Genomic DNA, 19,565 nt, shown 5'->3' with positions numbered 1-19,565 from the left:
ACAGGGTTGTTTGTTTGAAGGCGCTTCGGTGTCAAATGAAAAGGCTGGGGCCATTTTCTAACTGCCACGAGTCCTCAGCCTCCATCACACACACACACTCACACACACACATACACACACACACACACTCACAGCCACCCCCTACATGCAGACCACACACACAATCTCCGCCCTCACACACACTCACACACACAAACAAACACACACACACACTTCTCATTCCCTCTGCCTGCCTGTGTTTGACACTGAGCTGAGAACAGAGCCTTGAGACAGAGTGTTTTCAGCTGTGTTAAGGTCCAGTATATATGGTGTTTTAGTAGAAATGGTGTTCTAGGTTTCAGTAGAGATGGTGTTCTAGGTTTCAGTAGAGATGGTGTTCTAGGTTTCAGTAGAGATGGTGTTCTAGGTTTCAGTAGAGATGGTGTTCCAGGTTTCAGGAGATATGGTAATCTAGGTTTCAGTAGAGAGGGTGTTCTAGGTTTCAGCAGAGATGGTGTTTTATGTTTCAGTAGATATGGTGTTCTAGGTTCCGGTAGACGTAGTGTTTTAGGTTTCAGTAGATATGGTGTTTTAAGTTTCAGTAGATATTCAGTTTTAGGTTCCAATAGACATAGTGTTATAGGTTTCAGTACATATGGTGTTTTAAGTTTCAGTAGATATTTTGTTCTAGGTTCTAGTAGATGTAGTGTTCTAGGTTCCAGTAGATGTAGTGTTCTAGATTTCAGTAGATATTTTGTTCTAGGTTCCAGTAGATGTAGTGTTCTAGGTTCCAGTAGACGTAGTGTTCTAGGTTTCAGTAGATATGGTGTTTTAAGTTTCAGTAGATATTCAGTTTTAGGTTCCAGAATACATAGTGTTATAGGTTTCAGTACATATGGTGTTTTAAGTTTCAGTAGATATTTTGTTCTAGGTTCCAGTAGACATAGTGTTCTAGGTTTCAGTAGAAATAGTGTTCTAGTTTTCAGTCGATATGGTGTGCTAGTAGATGTGATGTTCTGCGTTCCAGTTGTTATGGTGTTTTAGGTTCCAGTTGTTATGGTGATAGATTGCCTGGGGATGGATCAATACTCTTGTCACAGTGTGCTCTTCAACAACCCCCCCCCCCCCCCACACACACACACACACACACGCACACACACATAATTGCTATTCAATGACAGCAATGGGATTGGGGTTGCATCCTCAATCGTTGGCTTCCCCTCCCTCCCTCCCATCATGTTTTATTAATGCTTTACCTAATTACATGGCCTAGTATTCCTCTTGCTAGTTGTTTGCTTTTGTCTGTCTCTTCTCCATATTTTGTACGTAAAACTCTCCTGTGATAACTTGTTTATTCATTGGCTGCGACGTGCCGAGATCAAAGGAAGACCAGATTGAACACGGCACAGAAGTATTTACCACTGACAATGAATGGTGTGATAATTCTACAACATATAAACCAGGCTTATTAGTCTCGGACCTCTGAGTTTATTTTCTACCTCATTTAGTTACTGGCTGAGGATTCTACTCATTAGAGACCTGTGCTTGAAATACTAAGGGCAAACGAGATACATTGTCTCTGAAAATGTGCATCTGCCCCACTAATGATACAGTGGCAGAAAAGGAAGATTGTCAGTGTGTCTGTGACCGCCCAGTAACCTGTTCTAGGTGCTATTCATTTGCTCTGGATCGCGGGAGTCCAGTTACATTATGGCGCCATCGGTTGTTGGCAGGTTAACCAGGCAGTCCGGTCCCAGACCAGACCACCGGCCGAACAGGATGGGTTCATTAAGGATTGCCCAAGGGGATTGTCATGTGGCTGGCTCTGTTTTAGTAAATATGCAAATACACAGTTTCAACATTGGCGCGGCGTGTTGCGGTCTCGCCTGCCGTGTGACCGCGTTCTGCCGTGGGCGGGTGTGTGACCGCGTTCTGCCCTGGGCGGGTGTGTGTTGCATTCTGATTATATTTTTTTTAGCTCTTAACAGTTATAAATTATGACGGATTGAGTCGACGCTAAAGAAGGGACTGACAGACAGGCTGACAAACGTACAGGCGGACAGGAAGGCAGACAAAAATGACAGTGATAGAGACAGACAGACAGACAAACAGTCACAGGGAAACAGAGAAATAGTCTGAGTAACAGACAGGCAGTTCGTGATTTATAGCAAGAGAGAGAGAGAGACAGATAGTGATGAACAGACACAGTCATTTAGAAAGACAATAGACAGGAAGGCAGACGGACGCACTCACAGACATGCAGGTAGTGATCGGTAGAAACCGAGAGAGAGAGAGAGAGACTGACACGGACAGACATGCAGGTAGTGATAGATAGAAACCGAGAGAGAGAGAGAGAGACTGACACGGACAGACAGGCAGAGTATGAAGAAATAAAAAGAGGGGATGAGAGACTGAATCCGTCAGATGACGTGTCCCATGCAGCTCAGTGGTTAGAGCAAGGCTTTTTGCATGGCCAGGGTTGTGGGTTCGATTCCCACATGAGGGGCATTGCGACACAGTATGAAAATTCACATGCATGTACTCACTGCAGTCACTGGATAGTTGACTCATAGATGTTTTTTCATTTTATTATTATGTTAATTATGTAAAAAACGTGAGTGAACCAAAATATAATAATAATACAAGATAGAACGTAGCAGAGCAATGGAAGACATCTGGATCACGCTAAGGAAGGCAACAGCAGTACACCAAGGCAGAATAGAGCGAGGGATCTCCCCATAATTCCAAAATAAAGGAGGAACTCCCACAGGATGTGATGGGGGTTCAGCGTCCTCCTCCAGCGCTGTGTTGATGGCTAATGTCTGACTGACAGGCCCAGCTTCACATCCTGATTAGATCGGAGCTGTGCAGGTTTGGTAAACAGCACGTCTGATGGATAGATTTGGGGTTTGTGTCCTTCTGCGTGTGTGATCATGTCTGTGTCTGATTTCAGAGAGAGACCATGGAAGGTTGGGATTTTAGGTGAAGCGGGTGGCCAGGTGCATTTGAACGTGTGCAGGTGTGTTTGTGTGCTTGTATGTGCAGGTGTGTGTGTGTGTGTGTGTGTGTGTGTGTAATTGTTTTCTCTTTCAGGTAACAAATTATATGTCTTTGTGATATCCCGAAGTAGTAGTAGTAGTTTTGGCAGTAGTAGTTGTAATGGTAATAGTAATATTGACAGTAGTAGTAGTGGTAGTACTAGTAGTGGTAGTGGCTGTAGTAGTAGTATTGGCATTAGTTGTATTGGCAGTAGTAGTAGTAGTAGTAGTAGTAGTAGTTGTAATGGTAATAGTAGTATTGGCAATAGTAGTGGTAGTAGTAGTATTGCCAGTAGTAGTAGTGGTAGCAGTTGTGGTAGAAGTATTGGTAGTATTAGTAGTGGTAGTATTAGTAGTGGTAGTAACAGTAGTAGTGGTAGTAGTAGTATTGGAAGTAGTAGCAGTTGTAACCGTCACAGGGTACATTTTCAGGTACCATCAGCTCCGACCGACAAGACAAACATTATTAACTAAGTTCATTGATCTTTATCTGTTTTTGTGTCTGTGTTAGTGTGTAGGTGTTTGTGTGTGTGTGTGTGTGTGTGTGTCTTCTCCACTACCACCATGCAGCACTTCCTGTTTGTGTTTCAGTAAATGGGTCACAGAACGAGCCGGAACCTTCCTTCATCATCACAGCCCTTTGTTATGTCCCGAACACTGGCCGGTAACGCGTGCCCTCCAAACCGACGGCGTTGCACCGACACGGGTCACGAGGCAACGGTGCAGATTTGGAGATAGCGGGTGTGCAAATCGTTCTCTGTCGTGAGATACCGGAGGGTTGATAGAACTTCAAACGGCAAATGAAGAGTCGGTAATCCTTATATCAGGGGTGAAACGGTGCCATCAAAGGCAACATTTATAAACACACATATTTGCGCAAATTGTTTTACATGCACACACACACACACACACACACACACACACATGCACGCACACAACCAGTACCATCATTTCTCAGTCCATGTATGTCGTCTCCAGCAAGCCTGGAGATGTAATGTCATATGGCGGCTGTGTTAAATGAAAGATTTGTCTGAGACCAGAGAGAATCTGTTCAGTGAAAATGAGTGGGTTTCTTCAGTCATTCCTCATTTAGCTGTGAAACATTATGCAGCTGAATTCTTATTTTATTAATGTGTATTCGGGTGGTTTTCTCTCTCTCTCCCTCTCTCTCTCTCTCTCTCTCTCCCTCTCTCTCTCTCTCTCCCTCTCCCTCTCTCTCTCTATTTCTCTCTCTCTCTCTTTCTCTCTCTTTCTGCTCATTTCTCTATTCCATTCCAATGCTCAAATTAAATTCAGCTTGTTAATTCCCTTTGAAAAAGTGTGTGGTAAAAAAAATGAACGTGAGTGAGATAGAAAGAGGGAGAGAGGGATGGCGAGATAGATGGAGAGAGTTAGGGAAGGAAGAAAGGAGGGAGGGAGGGTGAGATAGAGGAAGTGGGGGTGAGGGGCCGACTCAGGAGGAGAGGGATTGGTTATTTTAGTATTGAAATAAGGAGACCAAAGGCATGCAGAGCTTCTCCTGTACGGGATTGAGGTTGATTGCTTCATGGGAAGAAACAGCAAAGAAAGAACTCATTAGGATACCCAGGGATGGTGAATGTGTGGTTAAAGACTGTGTGTGTAGGGTGTATGTGTGTGTGTGTGTTTGTCTGGCAACATAGTTCTTCCAATGCTGCTGTAGATCCAAGCATAAGTGTGTGTGTGTGTGTGTGTGTGTGTGTGCGCGTGTGTGTGAGTGTGTAGTGCGTGTGTGTGTGTGTTTGGACAGTAGAGATCTCCTCCGAAGCTGCTGTCAGTGGGCCATGCATAAATCTCGCCGAACAATCCCCTAGCGTGACTCTTATCACTAGATTTATGATTTCATAATTCATTAATGTGTCTCTGTGAGCTGTTGACATTGTGTTTTAACCCCAAATAAAGCCAGAAAACGGGGTTACGTTGAGTTTGGAACTGGAGAGAGCGGAGATGCTTTGCTGGGCAGTGAGTTGTATGATAGTCGTGGCAGGTCGGTGTGAGTTGTGGAGCTAAAAAAACACATCTGGTGGGCCAGGCTGGAACACCGGAGCTATAAAGCCTGCTGTCTCGCTGCTTGGGACAACAGGTTGATGACTACAGTACTACAACACCGCTGGGACAACATGTTGATGTCATCAAAAACATACACTATTCAGGCACACATAAACACACACACACATTTTTTTTTATATATACACTGCAATGCTGATAAAACAGGAATTGTGTTGACAGTAAATCAAATGAATTCCAATCCTACCATTTTAAGTATGTTTAAACATTAATATTTCTTTTTCCGCTTGGTCTGCTCCTTTCTTGTTCCTCGGCACCCTGGGGCCCTGGCCCACAATGCATTTGCAGTGTTGTCTGCAGTTTATGGAGTCTTAATGACACGTGAACCATTTCCATTCAAGACCAACATTTTTTGATTTAACCACTAAGTAGATAGAACCACTAAATAAATATGACCAGAATATAGATATAACCAGTAACTAGATATTACCAGTAAGTAGATATGACTGGTACATAGATATATCCAGTAAGTTGATATTACCAGTAACTAGATATGACCAGTAACTAGACATAACCAGTAACTAGATATATCCAGTAAGTTGATATTATCAGTAAGTAGATATTACCAGTAACTACATATTACCAGTAAGTAGATATTATCAGTAAGTAGATATTATCAGTAACTTGATATTACTAGTAAGTAGATATTATCAGTAACTAGATATTACCAGTAACTAGATATTATCAGTAACTAGATATTACTAGTAAGTAGATATTATCAGTAACTAGATATTACCAGTAACTAGATATTATCAGTAACTAGATATGACCAGTAAGTAGATATTATCAGTAACTACATATTACCAGTAAGTAGATATTATCAGTAACTAGATATTATCAGTAACTAGATATGACCAGTAAGTAGATATTATCAGTAACTACATATTACCAGTAAGTAGATATTACTAGTAACTAGATATTACCAGTAAGTAGATATTATCAGTAACTAGATAATACCAGTAAGTAGATATTACCAATAAGTAGATAGAACTTGCAACTCCTAGTTAAGGCCATTATCAACACGTTTTTGTTACATCCATTCTGGGTTTGCGGAGGGAAATAAATGTGTTTTCCAGCAGAGCAGACAAAACACTGGCAGGTTATTCAGACTAAGTGAAACCCAAGGAGCTGGACATTGTGACTGGATTAAAGGCCAGCGATGCCATGTAATACGATCCCCATTAAGTGGATGTTTTCTCTTTTTGATGTTACATTCCATTGGCCTTGAGTTTTGATGGGAATTTATTAAGGCTGTGTGATTTTGTCAGTCACTGGCACGCACAAGCACGCACAAGCACGCACATTGCACACACACGCACAAACACACACACACACACACACACACTCTGTGTCACTGACTCACCATTACTGAATCTTCTGTCCCTAAATCCTTTCCCCGGATCAATATCCATGTGAAAGATCCTCTCCACTCGTTGACTCCAACCAGCCACATGTTCTCCATAGGCACCGGTGAAACCCAGGGCGGGGGGGTCGTGTGTAACAGCCCTCTGTAATCTAATGTTACGTCAATACGCTCAGTGGTTCCCCCTCCCTCGTTCTTCCATTGTGATTGCCTGTGGGGAGGAACTCGCTTGATCTGTGAGTGTAGGAACACTGGACGGGGGTGGGTGGGGTTAAGGGTGTTGGTGGGCATCACCAGGTGTGTTCCGCCCACTGACCGGGTCTCACTCATGATTCTTTTATTCCCGGTTTTACAGCTGCCAGTAAGGAGATAGGTCTCTAAGTCACAGACACACACACTATGTGACTAACAGCGCAGGGGCTCTTAGGTGGAGAGTAGATAAGTGGGGTGTCCAGTGAGATGGCCTCTTTGACCTTTGACTGACCCCCGTTTCGGGAAAGGTGAACGTTTCCATGGCTTCCTTTGTCGGCCATTTCTATTCTACGTTTAGATTTTCTTTATTTTTTTAGCTCGGCCCGCTTACTCAACTCCAGTTTTAGTAGGCTTGAAGGGAATCACATTTGGGGCAAATTCAATTGATGTTTTTAAAGTTCCTCTTCTAACGTTGTTTTCTCATTACTCAGTATTTGGCTGGAGGGACAGAGCAGTGATAATTGTGTTTTTCACCATCCTGGCACCCTTGAAGAAGTGCAACCGCGGCGTCTAAGTGTGGCGACAGACATTAAACAACACCGTCCTCACATGTCAAATTATCTCCACAAAATGGACGCCCCAGTCTCCCACCCTGCAATTAGATCTAATGAGGACAGAGAGGAAAATGAGACGGCATGCGACAAACATCGAGATGTTTTGGGTCTTGTTCCCCCCCCCCCCCCCCAAAAAAAAAAAAAAAATTCAATTGGAGAGGATGGAAGAGTTGGTCCCTTTAAAGTGCTCCCGAAGAAATCCCTTGCAGAAAGGGTCTTATTTTGACTTGGATGATTTGCTTGTGCATCGAAATCGCTAGACAGCGATCCAGGCCGTTTTTACCGCCTTCTGATCCAGGCCGTTGTTACCGCCTTCTGATCCAGGCTGTTGTTACTGCCTTCTGATCCAGGCTGTTGTTACTGCCTTCTGATCCAGGCTGTTGTTACTGCCTTCTGATCCAGGCTGTTGTTACCGCCTTCTGATCCAGGCTGTTGTTACCGCCTTCTGATCCAGGCCGTTGTTACTGCCTTCTGATCCAGGCCGTTGTTACTGCCTTCTGATCCAGGCCGTTGTTACCGCCTTCTGATCCAGGCCGTTGTTACCACCTTCTGATCCAGGCTGTTGTTACAGCCTTCTGATCCAGGCCGTTGTTACTGCCTTCTGATCCAGGCCGTTGTTACTGCCTTCTGATCCAGGCCGTTGTTACTGCCTTCTGATCCAAGCCGTTGTTACTGCCTTCTGATCCAGGCTGTTGTTACCGCCCTTCTGATCCAGGCTGTTGTTAACGCCTTCTGATCCAGGCCGTTGTTACCGCCTTCTGATCCAGGCCGTTGTTACCGCCTTCTGATCCAGGCCGTTGTTACTGCCTTCTGATCCAGGCTGTTGTTACTGCCTTCTGATCCAGGCTGTTGTTACCGCCTTCTGATCCAGGCCGTTGTTACTGCCTTCTGATCCAGGCTGTTGTTACTGCCTTCTGATCCAGGCTGTTGTTACCGCCTTCTGATCCAGGCCGTTGTTACTGCCTTCTGATCCAGGCCGTTGTTACCGCCTTCTGATCCAGGCCGTTGTTATGCCTTCTGATCCAGGCCGTTGTTATGCCTTCTGATGGCCTTGTTCCAACTCTGTCTCTGGTGACATGCACCTGACAGGGTACAGGTCAATACGGGTTTGCGTGTGTCTGTTTTGTCTCACCTTTGGTTGAAAAACACAAATACACACTGATGCATATACACTCACCTAAAGGATTATTAGGAACACCTGTTCAATTTCTCATTAATGCAATTATCTAATCAACCAATCACATGGCAGTTGCTTCAATGCATTTAGGGGTGTGGTCCTGATCAAGACAATCTCCTGAACTCCAAACTGAATGTCAGATGGTAGAGTCAGAATTAGGCGTAAACAGAATGAGAACATGGATCCATCATGCCTTGTTACCACTGTGCAGGCTGGTGGTGGTGGTGTAATGGTGTGGGGTATGTTTTCTTGGCACACTTTAGGCCCTTTAGTGCCAATTGGGCATCGTTTAAATGCCACGGCCTACCTGAGCATTGTTTCTGACCATGTCCATCCCTTTATGACCACCATGAACCCATCCTCTGATGGCTACTTCCAGCAGGATAATGCACCATGTCACAAAGCTCGAATCATTTCAAATTGGTTTCTTGAACATGACAATGAGTTCACTGTACTGAAATGGCCCCCACAGTCACCAGATCTCAACCCAATAGAGCATCTTTGGGATATGGTGGAACGGGAGCTTCGTGCCCTGGATGTGCATTCCACAAATCTCCATCAACTGCAAGATGCTATCCTATCAATATGGGCCAACATTTCTAAAGAATGCTTTCAGCACCTTGTTGAATCAATGCCACGTAGAATTAAGGCAGTTCTGAAGGCGAAAAGGGGTCAAACACAGTATTAGTATGGTGTTCCTAATAATCCTTTAGGTGAGTGTATAAACACACTTACACACACACACACACAGAGTCCTGGGGTTATAGGAGTGCAACAGTGTGTATTGGTAGTCCAATCTCCTAGGCCTTTTAACTTGCCCGTTTAATTCAGGGCCCATGAAGAGTAATTTCTATGTCAGTTAAAGGATGCCCACTTTAATCCAATAATATCTTCATACATATGTATATATGTATCCATGTTATCAACTCTTGAAAAACATGCTTTATTTTCTTGGACGAAGCCAAACAAACATGTATTTCAAAATGAATCCGGCTAGCACCTCAGCCAATGCAGCTTTGGTGGCATTTTAATCTTTCCACACACATCTTCATTATCTGAAGAGTGCATCCATCTTAATTCTGTTTCATCAATCAAATATCACGGGCTCTAACCTTGTCTGATCTCCGTTGAGATTAACTGCAACTGTAGAGGAAGGGAAAGAGTGAAAGAGAATGTAAAATTGTATGTATATCGCTCACTCACTCGCTCTCTCTCTCTCTCCCCCTCACTCACTCTCTCTCTCTCTCTCTCTCTCTCTATATATATATATATATATATATATATATATATATATACATACACATATATATATACAGTACATACACATATATATATACAGTACATACACATTTGACATTGTACAAGCTTCAAACATGTCTAAGGCATGACTTCAGACTGGATTGTGATACAGAAAACATGCTATAGTATACTGTCCTGCTGCCACACAGTCGAGCCATGGTGTTTGTGTGTGTGTGTGTGTGTTAGTCTGTTGGCTTTTCAAATCAGTAGGCTCATCACTCTCTCTGATGGCCAACTTAGTGGGATGCAGAGGCTGTACTAATCCTCCATCCCTCTCTCTGTCTCTCTCTCTCACTCTCCCCCTCTCTCTCTCTGTCAATCTTTGTTTCCCTCTGTCTCCTTCTACTCCTTCTCTATCGGTTCCCTCTCCTTTCTGTGTCTCTCACCCTACGCCTCCCTTGATCATTCTACCTCCCTCTCTCTCTCTGTTTCCTCTCTATCTTTCTCCCTCTCTCAATTTCTCTCCCTCTCAATCGGTCCCCCTGTACCTACCTCTATCTCTCCCCTGCCATGCCATCCTCTCTCTCTCTCTCTCTCTCTCTCTTTCTCTCTTTCATCTGTCTCACTGTGTATTTATTTGTTCAAACATTAGCGTTTAATTACTCATTTGTTATAATTGTTTTCTTAATCGCGTGTATCATAATTGTCAGAAGCGCGAGGAAAAGGAAATGGAATGTGATCCGTGAGGACGTTTGCTGGAGACTCAGCTCGCTGGTGATACAGCCCCGAGCTAGTTTCACAGCACTGCGGCAGTGTGTGAAGGATGGAGCTTTACGTTAAATGATGTCTGTGTTTGGCCGGGGCCGATTCCTGTGCTCGGGTGTTGATGTTGACTGTAATGAAGACAGGAACACACTCCCCCTGGTGGCTTGGTCCTCTGTAAAATGTCCAGGAGAATCACAATCTGAGGAGAGCAACAAATACAACTGTGGAAGGAGAGATGTTGCATATCCAGAATGATAGGCATGCACACACACTCAAACTAATGAGTCCCTCAACAGTTTACAAACCAAGACTAATACACAAACAGGCAGTGAGGTGAGTTAGTCTGTGTGTATGGAAGACTGTGTCTCTCTCAGGTATGAGGTGAGTTAGTCTGTGTGTATGGAAGACTGTGTCTCTCTCAGGTATGAGGTGAGTTAGTCTGTGTGTATGGAAGACTGTGTCTCTCTCAGGTATGAGGTGAGTTAGTCTGTGTGTATGGAAGACTGTGTCTCTCTCAGGTATGAGGTGAGTTAGTCTGTGTGTATGGAAGACTGTGTCTCTCTCAGGTATGAGGTGAGTTAGTCTGTGTGTAAGGAAGACTGTGTCTCTCTCAGGTATGACATAAGCATGTGCGTGCACCGCGCCTACGCATGTTAGAGTATTTGCACGTCTTAATATTGACTAGAAAAGTGGTTTTCAAACTCTCCCATGGGATCCCCGGGCCGTTTCATGGATGTTCTGTATTCCAAAGCTGGCACGCCTGATTTAACTTGTCAACTAATCACCAAGCCCTTGAACAGGTGAATCAGGTTAGTTGGGAGCTTCTACAGCGTTGTGAAACGCCGGGTGGTCCTCCAGGAGAGGTCGGAGAAAGGCCTGACTGGCATACCGAAGCGGCCATGTTTCTTCCTATTAGAACTCTGTAACAGATATCATTGATTCACCGGGCATGGATCGCATCTGAATATAAATATCTTGGTCTCGCTTGTGTGAACAACAGCCTCTCTTCATGCATTATGAAACACACACTTACCCATCTTTGTCCTGGTCTCTTATAATACAGATTGCTGACACACTGCACTTTAAAAAGCAAAGGGTTCTTGAAGGATCCTTCACATTGAATATGCAGGGTACCTCTTTGAGTTTCTCACGTATAAGTGTCAAAGGTATTTTATTGAGCTCCTTTTAATTCTTATTCAAAGAGCCATTTAAAGCACCCCCCCCCCACCCACTTGAAAATCAACCCCAAATAGCTACTCAAAGGATTCTTTGAGTAAACCCTTAAAAAGTGTGTGGAACCTTTTATTTGCATTCTTCAAATGATACGTCGTGTGTTCCCCGCAGTTACAATGTGAAGAACCCCTAAAGGGATCCCATAAAGGAGCCATTTCATTTCAGTGAGCAGCGCTCGGTTCTCGTCCCGTGGTGTCGACTAGACACTCCAAACGACGGGCCTATGTGGCGGCACACAAGCCAGTCTCACACGCTGTCATATTGGATAGCGACACTAGTGAGCTTAATCAACTGCAGCTCTGAAGCAAAACCGCCATCCCTCTCCGAAGACGCTGCTGTTCTCCCATTCAGGTCATGTCAGAGGCTGGATCAGCTTTTGAAGGCGTGGAAAGTGTCCCCTCTGAATAGTATCTCTGGTACACCAGTGGTCTAATCCCCCACTTGAAGAGCAATTAAAAGTTTAACCACAGACTTTAAGAAAGTAACCGTGTGTGATCTTTCCTTTTTTTTTTTTTTTCGCTCTCTCTCTGTGGTTCCGGTCTCTTTCTCTCTCCTTCTTTCTCTAAGTCTTTCCTCTGTATGTATGTATGTGTGTATGTGGCTCTGTTCTGTCTCCCTATGTCCTCTATCTCCAATCTCCTCCCTATGACTGTATAACTCTCTATATGCTTGCCTTCATCCCATTTCTCTCCCGGTCAATCTCTCCATATCTCAGTTACTCTGTGGTCTGTCTGACCATCTCTCTCTCTCCCCCACTGTCTCTTCTCTGTCAGTCTCTGGATCTGTCGTTCTGTGGCTTTGTCTCTCTGTGGTCTCTAAGTCATGGCAGGGCAGTGCATACTACTGGACAGCAGATTGCTGTGGTTCTGCTACAAAGAAGACATCTCAAAGGCAGTGTGACTTAACACAGGGGGGGCGTACCAGTAGGAGGACAAGGAGTTAGGATAGAGATGATCTCCATTTTCTATCTCCTTGCTTTCTCTCTCTCTCTCTTTCTTTCTCTCAGATTATGCTTCCACACTCTCTCTCGTTTTCTGGCTCTTTCCCGCTTCTCTGTCTTTCCTCTCTGCATCTACATCATTTGCTTCCTCACTTTTTCTCAGCTTCTCTTTCCCTTCCCTTTCACCATACATGTCTCCCTCTCTCCTTAGATACTCCGCCATATTTCTCTCTCCTCGCTGTATCTCTCTCTTTTACTTACTCTCATTTTTCTCTTTCTCTTTTGTCTTTTGCGGACATGGTCTGTCTCAATTCTGGGCTGACTCACAAACAGTCATACAGGAAGCAATGACAGGGAAACTTTTCTCCTGCCTCTCCACTCCCCTCTCTCATTGTGGCCTCGATAACCCTGATCTCTCCACTCCCCTCTCTCATTGTGGCCTCGATAACCCTGATCTCTCCACTCCCCTCTCTCATTGTGGCCTCGATAACCCTGATCTCTCACTCTCCTCTCTCATTGTGGCCTCGATAACCCTGATCTCTCCACTCCCCTCTCCCAATGTAGTGTTTGGCACTGGAGGGTTAAACAGATTAGCCAGACCTTCGTGTTGGGGCGACGCCGCTGTCTGTTCCGATTCACTAAGCCTCCATTGCTCCCGCGGGCACGTTATGTTTCATTATGTATTTCTAGACCAGGTGATAAAGGGTCAGGTTAGGGCATAAGGGGAGGAACACCAGTGACGTTAATAAAATAGCTCCAGGGCATTTGATTGATCACATGCCTTTTGATCATGATGCAGCCACATGATTTAAAAAAACCGAACAAAAAAACGGAATGGAATATTTGAAGAGTTAGGAGGCGCTACCGGCGTAGAATTGTTTCCGGTCGAGTGTATCACAAAGAGACGGTACCGCTGCAACGCGTCTCGGCGACACACCCGTCGCAAAGTGCTGTTGGGTTTTTTGTCTTGTAAAAGCTCTGTGACTTCTCAAAGAGCTGGTCAGAGCCACCTCCCGCGCCCGGAGGCAAACGCTTCCATTTCAGTTCCAGGTGACGGGGAGATACGGGACACTCCGGACGGGTGAGTCTGTGTATGGACACCGACACCCCGCCACGGTTGACTGTTCAACTGGTATGGAGTAGCCCTGAGGAGGGTAGAGGTCATGGGGGGCTGGGGGGGGGGCGGGGGTGGGGGGGGTACAAGGAGGGGGCCGTCCTGACATCCAAACCGCCTGGGGAGTCTCAGGTATCTTGTTCCCCATGAGTGATGGCGTTGACCCTGTCAAGCTTCATTTCTCCTTTTCTACCTTCTTTTCCTTCACATCCGCCATTTTATCGGCACCTTTATCTTCTCCTTCACCTTGTCGTTTATCTTCTGCACTGAAAGGGGAAAAGACATATGCATCAATGTGTCTGAAAGCCTCTGTCACTTAGACCCACTGAAGTGAATCAGAAAACACTTTTGTGCATTCCTTTTGACTTGGAGGCCAAAGTCTGGAACAAAACACAGGTCTGGGATTTTTAACATATACAGGCGCCTCTCTTTATCTCGCAATCGTTTTTCTATTTTATTTTTCTCCTTAAGTCTTGAGAGTTTCTTTCAGAGGCGTTTGCCCAGATTGTTCTTTATATGTTGGAACGAAGTGGATGGAAAGTGCACGGACGGGAAGTGTTGGAAGGAGTAAAGAAGAAAAAACTGGAGACGTCAAAGAAATGTGGAGCTGGAGAGACGAAATCAAGCTTGACTGGGTCAACGTGAGTGGGTTACAAGACACCTGAGACTCCCCAGGCTGTTTGGATAACAAGACAATACCCCTGTCCACCCAAACCACACCCTGGCCCTCCCTTACCTCAAATACCATTTACACCCCTCCCCAGCCCACCCATGGCTTGCCTCTACCCTGCTATCCTCCCCTCCTCGGGGGCACCAGAGCAGGTGAAGTAGCAGTCGGATCAGGATATCTGTATACAGACAGGTTAACCTCAGGTTGTTTTTCCCAGGCAGCCAAGAGGTTGATAGTTCAGCGACGTAACTAGATAGCAGCCGGATACAACATAACTCCTGCTCATCAAGTCACGGTTTTCCGACGCTCAAACGTGCACGCGTAGCGTGTCACCTTTAAATAACTAAAGTGGAAAATGCCCCCCGTCGTGACGTAGCTCTTCTTCGCTGAGCCTGGATAGGATGGTCTTTAAGTGGAACCGGCTCCTGTCTTATATTCGCCCGCTGCTAGTCATTTTACAGAACGCTAGCTGGGCTACGCTAGCTGGGCTACGCTAGCTGACTGCGGTGAATTAGCAGCGCTAAGCTAACTCATTGCAGTACGTGGTCTGTCTTGAGTGAACCTCCTGCGCGAGCCCACTGTTTGTGTTTGCCGAGAAAGGATAGCACTTCCTGTGTGCCTCTGAGGTGGTCGTGTGTACAGCAGTTCACCGTGGGGTTGCCCATTAAAAATGTAACGTGGCGACTTAATTACCGACCGCCACCTCCGGTACCCATGACCATACTCAAGTCTCTCTCTCTCTCTCTCCCTCTCTCTCTGTCCCTCCCTTCATTTCTCTGTCCGCCCATCTGTTTGCCCCTGTTATTTCCTCTTATCTGCTATCCTTCTTTCTCTCTCGTTCATTAACCCTTTCTCGTTCTTGTCTCGTCCCCGCTCCGTTCCCGTCACAACCGCGGGCCTCTCTTCCTCCCTCGTCTCTGCACAACATACTCTCTTTCGTCGATTCCTTTTTTTCTCTGCTTCCATCCATCTCGCTCCCTCGCTTCTCAGCGCACTGCTGCAATAACACTACGGGGTTCTGTAGTTTATGTCTACTGCCCTCAGCCCGAGACGGGTCTGTCCTCTATTACCAGCTGTGGTTCACGGCTAGCCGGCCACCGCCGTCCGCCACAGGCTTGTTCAGCTGAAATTACACACAGCGTGTTTTCAACCCCCCCCACCACCACCATCCGTCCCTCTATCCCCCCCATCCATTCAGTACCCCCTCCCGCCCGTTCTCGATCGGCAAGCCCCGGTGAAGCCTGGCTTAATTGTAAATTCACTCGTGTGGCGCTACTAGCTGGTTCGTGACAGGGTCTTATTCAAAGGATGACAGCTGGGTTTTCGGACACAAAGCGGTAATAAAGTGTTAACTTGTATTCTATATGTATTGCATGCGCTCTAATGACTTGGACTAGTGAGGCCTATGGGAGGAAGACGGGATTTGTAGATTTAGCGTAGGCAGTCTTAAAGCAGTTGTTCAAGGTAAAACGCACACACACACACACACACACACAAATACACAACCAGCACTCCTGAGTTGTGATTCATTACTATTAATTGTCGGCGGTGGCACCGTAGCAGGAAACGGTATTCATGGTAACATCTGCTAGTCGCCTGCTAGTCTGTCCGTTTTCAGACGGAATAAAAGACCCAGTAACCATTCAGCCTCTTCTGCTATGGATCCGGAGAGGTTAGCCAGTTATTGGCATAAAAGGCACAACCAAACAGCCTTTTAGTTGGATCCCGGCTGCAGGAAGGCATCTACCGTTACACTGACACGCGTTTCGACTTGGGGCTCCGGAAGTAGCCGGGATACTGAGCTGGACAACCCCTGCGTCGACAGCCCCACCACGGAGACCGGTGGCTCGTTTACGCCGGTCCGTTCATTTGGCTGGAATGACTGTGGCGTTCAGTCACTCGTGCCTGTCACGGCTGGTCTTCACCGGCGGGGAGTTAGAGACCCTCACAGCGCCGGCCAGGATTGGCGTCTGGAAGATATAAAAAAAGCCTACCGCTAACCAGAAATGAAAGCTGTGCCATCGAAGCACAGCCTCCCTCGAGCGAGCCTCAAACAGCACAGGGTGCTTCGCATGAAGGGACAGCGTGTGTCTGTGTGTGTGTGTGTGTGTGTGTGTGTGTGTGCCAGTTTAATTAGTGTATGTGTGAGCACTGTGTGGTGCTCTTATTACAAGAATACAGCGTATGTGCGTGCGTGTGGGTTTGTCATGACGCAGTCGTCTTTAAGCTGTGGTGGGGAGAAGGCACGAAAGCCAGGCCAACTGTGGGGGCGATATAGGGGTGCGGAGGTCGGGGTGAAGTGAGAGGAAACAGGGCGTCACTCCAGGTCGCGGCTGACGACAGCCCGCAGTCATCCAAAATGGCCGCCCTGCTGCGAGAGGGCGCGACCCGGGTGCCCGGTGACCCGCGGGGGGGACGCCGCATTCCTCCGATCGCACCTGCTGTCCGCTTCACCGACGCCGCGGAGGTGTGAGATGTCTCTCGCGATCACACAAGCAGATTCCCGCGGTCGGAGTGCAGGGAGGGGGAACAGGGCTGCATGGGAAGAGAGGCCCGACCATAAGCTGTGTTTATAACCGGGGACTGCTGTATTTCTTTTGGCTCTCTGCACGCGTGACACTTCAAGACGGATCCCTTTATGCTGCGGACCCAGGGAGAGAGGGAGATTGGTTGTGTCACACAGGGTCCATACATGATTTCACATGGCGTGCAGGGACAATTCCTTTTTTTTCTCGTTCTTCTTCTCAGTCGCTGCCACCACAGACGCCAGGGAAGAAACAGTGATCCGGAGAAAAGGTCTTCTCATTCTTTTCATTTGTTTAGAGGCAAAAGAAAGAATGGAAAATATGTTAAGATCTCACCGCACGGCATTCTTGTGCGTCTGTGTGTAGCCTTGTGTGCACACGCTCCATTTACTTCCAGGAAAAATAAAATGAAACACAAGAGAACGGCATCTCTTTGCTAATTTCCCATGTTTCCCTTCCCTCCGTTCTCCTGGACTCCATTCTCCTCCACTTGGCTCGGTGTTGCTCCTACCTCCCTCGCACAATCTCCTCCCCTTCAATTCATTTAGGATAATTCACCTAATTTCAATCATTAGGAAACAACAAAAGACATGAACAACTTTCCATAGCCTATTGTATAGTACTCTGTTCAGTGTTAGCTTTAAAGTTCGCTTATTTTCTGTCGCTGGCTGATTCCTCACTGATCACTTTCTGGCATGCACAGACACAACGTAGACCTGACAAGTCCAGGAGGGGTGGACTAGGTTCTTATGTCTAAACATCATTTACTGCGTTGTTGCGGTGAATGAGATAGGACCTCCTTCTGGGCCTCCTTTTTAATTATGCAACAAATGTTTGACTATCCAAGTGAAATTCCTATGAATATTTATTTCAATTCATTTGTTGAGTGTTGATTGTAATTACATGGAAACATGATTTACTGCCAAGATTGCTGCTGCATTAACAAGGGAGAGAGAGAGAGAGAGATGGGGGGGGGGAAACTGTGAAAAAATGAATGAATGCAAATTCGAAAATGCAGATAGATGGAGGACACCTCCCCCAATGGGTTATTGGATGTTTTTTTTTATTATCAAAAGAAAAATTGTCTCCTCTCGTCTCCTTGGCGGAGATTCAGAGGCGTTTGAAACAATAATGTCCTCCCAGTGACAGACTAACAAGGGGCCTGTCATTTCTATGGTTACCTGTCGCACGGAACAAGTGTGTCAAAAATACATTTCGATAGAGGCGCCGGGCATACCCCCATTGTCCACACCGCTGACAAATTCCAGGGTTAGGAACCACGGTGCATATTAACGTTGCAATTGATAATAATGATCTGAGATAACTGATATTAGCCTGTCAAGAGGGAGGGGAGAGGTGAAGTACGCGGACGGAATGGAGAGAAGGCATTGGATAATGGGCCTCCACACTGATTCACATTCTAGTGGCGCAGTAAGAAACGAATGAGGACAGGGAGGAGGAGGGATGAGAGGAAGGAGGAGGGGGAGGAGGCGAAGATGGGGAGGAGGGAGGAGAGGGGAAGAGGGCCGAGGGGTGATAGGAGCTGTGACTGTGTTTGTATCTAATTAATGAATCGCATTAGCCATTTGTTATGCCATTTATTCTGGTAATGACCAAACTAGTCGTTCATTTGTTGTCTCCCTCTTCCTCTCTTTATCTCTCTCTCCCTCTCTCTCTCTCTCTCTCTGTCTGATCTTACTTGACACACACACACACACCCACAGACATTGGAAGGAGGTGGCTCCACCATGATGGGCAGTGATGTCTAGTTGACCTGTCTTTCCGGCCTCATCAGTACTTGCCGCGGGGCTTTTCTCCGTCCGTCCGGCGGTGTACCGGACGACACACATCGGCATTAACGCCACGTTCACTCACCGCTCACCTCTCAGACGCCGCTCCATAATGTCTCAGCTGCGGCTGCCACCGCTGTCCAACTCAACGCAACCGCTAGCTCTTTCTGCCGGTTGCGTTGTGTATACGCGCGCACGCGCGCGCGTGTGTGTGTGTGTGTGTGTGTGTCGGGTTTGGTTGCACTGATTCCACATGTGGGTTGTTGAATACACTTTTGTGTGTATTTGCTTCCGTCCTGCGTTTGCCTCTCATGGTCGACTTGCCGTGGCGTCCTTCGCTCCTCCTTAGCTGTTTTGACACCGTCAGCAGGCTGCCCATCGTATCCCTGCGGGTTTTCCACGTTCTATCAGAGCAGTGAGATCTACTTTCTCCTCTGCGCGGCTTTGAGAAGGCGGCTCGCACACGTCTTTTCTTTGTTGACGTTTTAAAAGCATGTAAAAGCGTCTTTCGGTCTTTTTCGTGTTCTTGGAACTCTTCCGTCTGCTCCGCGTGTCTTTAAGGAGGCAGGTTGGTCTTGTCTTTCTTCATAGAAAGTTGTTGTTGTTGTTGTAAAGGCATACTATACATTCTCCTCTGTTCACCGTCTGCTAGCTGGTGTTTGTTTGTGGACAGGTTTTGGGCTTGACTTTTAAGTGAGTCGTTTTAGCATTTGGCCAACAGACCCTTAGCAAGCAAACCACTTCCTACCAGCCTGCTGTAGCCATAGATCTTTCATCGCCCCGCGCCAAGGTCAAGCCACTCTGAGACCTGCCCCGTCTCTATCCAGTTGTCTGGTATATG

The 19,565-nt window shown here is 46.3% G+C and overlaps 1 protein-coding gene across 5 annotated transcripts in view; it reads left to right on the top strand.

Annotated features, from left to right (window-relative positions):
* The window catches only part of pcdh7b (protocadherin 7b), a 125,609-nt gene that overhangs the window by 42,284 nt on the left and 63,760 nt on the right, over positions 1–19,565 (top strand). The window lies entirely within an intron of this gene.

The sequence above is a fragment of the Esox lucius genome, chromosome 24 (genome assembly GCF_011004845.1).
Source record: "Esox lucius isolate fEsoLuc1 chromosome 24, fEsoLuc1.pri, whole genome shotgun sequence".
NCBI classification, from domain to species: Eukaryota; Metazoa; Chordata; class Actinopteri; order Esociformes; family Esocidae; genus Esox; species Esox lucius.
The sequence above is the reverse complement of the archived record's forward strand: the minus strand, read 5'-3'. Positions and strand labels throughout refer to the sequence as shown.